Genomic DNA, 6,000 nt, shown 5'->3' on the forward strand with positions numbered 1-6,000 from the left:
CTTTCTCTTCCCAAGCCACATGTTTCCATTAGTCAGTGCCATTCCAACAAATCCCACTTCACTCACCAATTGTGTAGAGAAAAACTTTTCTCAAACTGCATGTTCCCTCCACTCTCACACCACATTAGTGATCAACACAGAAGACTTCTGTGACCAAATGTGTGGGTATTTTTTCCCCAAACACCAAGGAGAAGACACCAGCTAAGTGTCCTTTAATTTAGTTCTGACACTGTCTACTCAGAGATAGTGTCAGATCCCACAGGTTGAGGGCTCAGTCTCTGAGACTGCCCCTCGATACACACCAGTTGCAAGTCCAGGCATCTGGAACTTCTGACTGACCAGCTTTATGTTGGGGTTCCCATGACCCTCTCTTTGGGTTCAGTTAATTTGCTGGAGTGGCTCACAGAATTCAGGGAAACACTTATGTTTACTGGTTTATTATAAAGAATATTGCAAAGGATACAGATAAAGAGACACATAGAGGAAGGTATAGGGGAAGAGACATGGAGCTTTCATGCCCTCCCTGGGTGCCACCCTCCAGGAACCTCCACTGTCTAACTGTCCAGAAGCTCACTGAACCTTTTCCTGTTGGGTTTTTATGGAAGCTTCAAGAAATCAGCAGTCATTCCCCCAGTGTATAGTATGGGACCTTCTCATGGGAGGGTCTTAAGATCCACAATCAGAAAGACAGGGGAACATTACAGTAAAAGGAGGGCAGGAGAAAGTAACAGGCCTGTCCCTGAGTCCTAACACACCCAACATTATGAGAAAAGACTGTAACAAGGGCTATGGGAGTTATGATCCAGGAACTGTGGACAAAAACCAATGTATATCATAACACCACACTGCCAAAGTAAGCTTAATAAGTGAAGGACAAATAAAATCTTTTCTAGACAAGCAATTGCTAAGGTAATTCATTGCCACTAGACCAGCCTTACATGAGATCCTTAAGGGAGTTCTAAACATAGAACTCAAAGAATGATACCTAATACTGTGTCTGGAGTTGGTTTCTTTCAGTGGGTTCTTGGTCTTGCTGACTTCAAAAATGAAGCTGTGGACCTTTGTGGTGAGTGTTACAGCTCTTAAAGGTGGCATGGATCCAAAGAGTTAGCAACAGCAAGATTCATTGTGAAGAGCGAAAGAACAAAGCTTCCACAGCATGGAAGGGGACCGCAGCAGGTTGCCGCTTCTGGCTGGGGTGGCCAGCTTTTATTCCCTTATTTGTCCCAGTACATTTTCTGCTGATTGGTCCATTTTACAGAGTGCTGATTGGTCCATTTTACAGAGTGCTGATGGGTCCATTTTACAAACCTCTAGCTAGCCACAGAGCACTGATTGGTGCGTTTTTACAGAGCACTGATTGGTGCATTTTACAAACCTCCAGCTAGCCAGAGTGCTGATAGTGCGTTTTACAATCCTAGCTACAGAGCGCTGATTGGTGCATTTTACAATCCTCTTGTAAGACAGAAAGAAAAGTTCTCCAAGTCCCCACCCAACCAAGAAGTCCAGCTGGCTTCACCTCTCAATACCACAGAAACACACTTAAGTACATAGCCCACAGACTTTATAAAGCAACTACACAGTCAAGACCACAAAGCAACCAGTGACCAACTTTACCACAGGATCAAAACCACACATATCAATATTAACTTTGAATGCAAATAGTCTAACACCCCACTTAAAAGACACAGATTGGCAACTTGGATAAAAAACAAGACCCAACCATCTGTTGCCTTCAAGAGACCCATCTCATATGTAATGACACACATAGGTTCCAAGTAAAGGGTTGGAGAAAGATCTATCACACAAACAGAAAACAATAAAGAGCAGGGGTTGCTATCCTTATATCAGATAAAACAGACTTTAAACCAACAACAGTAAAAAAGGACAATGAAGGGCATTACATTATGATAAAAAGTTGAATTTCATGTGAAGACTTACCTATCCTAAATATATGTACACTCAACACTGGAGTACCCAGATTCATAAAACAAGTACTTCTAGATCTACGAAAAAACTTAGAAAAATACATTACAATAGTTGCAGATATCAGCACCCGCCTGACAACATTAGATCATTGAGGGAGAAAACTAACAAGGAAATTCTGGACTTAAACTTGATGCTTGACAAATTGGACCTAATAGATATTGATAGAATACAGCACCCAACAGCTAGAGAATATACAATCTTCTCATCTATACATGGAACATACTCTAAAATTGACCACATGCTACATCATAAAGCAAATATCAATAAATTTTAAAAAATGGAAATCAAACCAAGCATATTCCTGGACTATAGTGGAATAAAAATAGAAATCAATACCAAGAAAATCTTTAAACCAGTGGTACCCAACCTTTTTGGCATCAGGGACTGGTTTTATGCAAGACAACTTTTCCACAGACTGGGGGAAGTGGGGATATTTTTGGGATGAAACTGTCCCACCTCAGATCATCAGGCATTAGATTCTCATAAGGAGTATGCCACCTAGATCCCTCACATGTGCAGTTCACAAGAGGGTTCACACTCCTGCGAGGCTCTAATGCTGCTACTGATTTGACAGGAGGCAGAACTCAGGTGGTAATGCTTACTTGCCTGCTGCTCACCTCCTGCTGTGTGACCTGGAGTTGGGGGAAGTTGGAGACCCTTGCTCTAAACCACATGATTACATGGAAATTAAACAACTTGTTCCTGAATGACTTCTGGTAAACAATGAAATTAAGGTAGAAATTTAAAAGAATTCTTTGAAATAAATGAAAACAGAGACACAACATACCCCTGGGATGTAGCAAAAGCAGTGTTAAGAGGAAAGTTTATAGTGCTAAATGCCTACATCAAGAAGTTAGAAAGATCTGAAATTAACAACTGAACATTGTTCTTAGAGAAACTAGAAAAACGAAAGCAAACTTCAAAGCTAGCAGTAGAAAATAAAAAACTGAAATCAGAGTAAAACCCATTGAAATTGAGACCCTAAATCCACATGAAGGATCAATGAAATAAAAAGTTGGTAATTTGAAAGGATAAACAAGATTGATAGACTGCTAGCTAGATTAACAAAAGAAAAAAAGATCTAAATAAGCAGAATCAGAAATGACACTGCAACCAATCCCACAGACATACAAAAGACCCTCAGAATATTATGAACACCTCTATGCACACCAACTAGAAATTCTAGAAAAAATAGATAAATTCCTGGGAACACATAACCTCTCAAGATTGAATCAGGAAGAAATCGAAACCCTGAACAGACCAACAGCAAGAATGAGTTCAAAAATTGAATTAGTAATAGAAAACCAACTAATCAAACACAAACAAAAAAAACCCCTGGACCAGATGGATTCGCAGCTGAATTCTGCCAGGCCTACAAAGAAGAGCTGATACCAGTTCTGCTGAAACTATTCCAAAAATCACAGAGGAAGGATTCTTCCTTAACTCATTCTGCAAAGTCAGCATCATTCTGATACCAAAATCCGGAAAAGACACAATGATAAAAGGAAAGTTCAGGTCAATATCTCTAATCAATACAAATGCAAAAATCATCAACAAAATACTAGCAAATCAAATCCAGCAGCACAGCAAAAAGTTAATTCACCACAATCAAGTAGGGATTATTCCTGGGGTGCAAGGATGATTCAACATATGTAAGTCAACAAATGCAATTCACTACATAAACAGAATAAAAAACAAAGTATATGATTAACTCAGTAGATGCAGAAAAAACTTTTGATGCAATACAACATCCCTTTATGATAAAAACCCTCAAAAAACTAGGCATCAAATGAACATATCTCAAAATAATAAGAGCCATCTATTACAAACCCACAGCCAACATACTGAATGAGCAAAAGCTGGAAGCTTTCCTCTTAAAAAGTGAAGCAAAACAAGGATGCCCACTCTCACTAAACCTATTCAATATAGTACTGGAAGTCTTAGCCAGAGCAATCAGGAAAGAGAATGAAATAAAACGTATCCAAATAGGAAAAAAAAGAAGCCAAATGATCTCTCTTTGTTGATGACTGATATGATTCTATACCTAGAAAACTCCAAAGGCTATTTCTACTAATAACTTCAATAAAGTTTCAGGATACAAAATCAATGTAAAAAAATCAGTAGCATTTCCATACACAAATAATATTCAAGCTAAGATCCAAATCAAGTATACAATCTCATTTACAATAGCCACAAAACCCAAAATAAGTAGAAATACTCCCAACCCAAAGGTGAAAGATCTCTACAAGGAGAACTACAAAACACTGCTAAAAGAAATTATAGATGACACAAACAAATGAAAAAACATTCCATGTTCATGAATTGGAAGAATCAGTATTATTTAAAATGGCCATACTCCCCAAAGAAATCTATAGATTCAGTGCTATGCCTATCAAACTACCAATGTCATTTTTTACTAAATTAGAAAAAAACTATTATAAAATTCATATGGAATCAAAGAAGAGCCCGAATAGACAAAGCAATCCTAAGCAAAACAAAGCTGGAGGCATCACATTACCCCACTTTAAACTATACTGCAAGTGTATACTAACCAAACAGCATGGTACTGGTACAAAAACAGACCCATAGACCAATGAAACAAAATAGAGAACCAGAAATAAAGCTGCACCCCTACAGCCATCTGATCTGTGACAAAGTCAACAAAAATAAGCAATGAGGAAAGGACTCCCTATTAATAAATGCTGCTGGAATACACCTGCAATACCTGCCTAGCCATACACCAAAGAAAATAACTGGACCTCCACATTTCACCATATACAAAAACTAACTCAAGAAAGATTAAAGATTTAAATGTAAGACCTCAAACTATAATAATCCCAGAAGAAAACCTAGGAAACCCCATTCTGGACATTGGCCTTCAGAAAGAATTTATGACTAAGTCCTCAAAAGAGACTGCAACCAAAAAAAAAAAAAAAATTGACAAGTGGGACTTAATTAGACAAAAAATATTTTGCACAGCAAAAGAAACTATCAACAGAATAAAGAGGCACCCTACAGAATGGGAGAAAATATTTGCAAACTATGCATCTGGTAAAGATCTAATATGGAGAATCTATAAGGAACTTAAACAATTGAAAGAGCAAAAAAAAAAAAAAAAATTGTAAAGTGGGCAAAACATGAACAAACCCTGCTCAAAAGGAGACATACAAATGGCCAATAAACATATTAAAAAGTTCTCCTCATCACTAACCATTAGAGTGATGCAAATCAAAACCACAATGAGATATCAACTCACATCTGTCAAAATGGCTATTATTAAAAAGTCAAAAAACAACAGATGCTGGCCAGGCTTGGAGAAAAGGGAACACTTAGTTTGTTGGTGGGAATGTAAATTAGTTCAGCTACTGTAGAAAGCAGTTTGGAGATTTCTCAAATAACTGAAAACAGAGCTATCATTCAATCCAGCAATCTTATTACTAGGTATTCATCCAAAAGAAAATAAATGTTCTATCAAAAAACACACACTTATATGTTCATTGCAGCACTATTCACAACAGCAAGACATGGAATAAACAAAGATCCCCATCAATGGTGGAACAGAAAAAGAAAATATAGCACACATACACCACGGAATAGTACACAGCCATAAAAAAGAATAAAATCATGTATTTCACAGAAACATGGATATAGTCGAAGGCTATTATCCTAAACAAATTTGTGCAAGAAGAGAAAACCAAATACTGCATGTTCTCACCTCTAAGTGGGAGCTAACCATTGGGTACTTATAGGCATAAAGATGGCAACAATAGAAACTGGTGCTACTAGAGGGGGAGGGAGAGAGGGAGCAAAGGCTGCAAAACTTAACTATTAGGTACTATGAAGAGTACCTGGTTGAGATAAATCATACCCCAAATCTCAGCATCATGTAATACACCCAGAGAGCAACTCTGCATGTGTAACTCCTGAATCTAAAATAAAAATTGACATTATTTTAAAAAAAGAACAGGAAAGAAACAAAACAAAATGAAACAAAAATGCTATCATCTCCCT

This window comes from Gorilla gorilla, chromosome 6 (genome assembly GCF_029281585.2).
Source record: "Gorilla gorilla gorilla isolate KB3781 chromosome 6, NHGRI_mGorGor1-v2.1_pri, whole genome shotgun sequence".
NCBI lineage: Eukaryota > Metazoa > Chordata > Mammalia > Primates > Hominidae > Gorilla > Gorilla gorilla.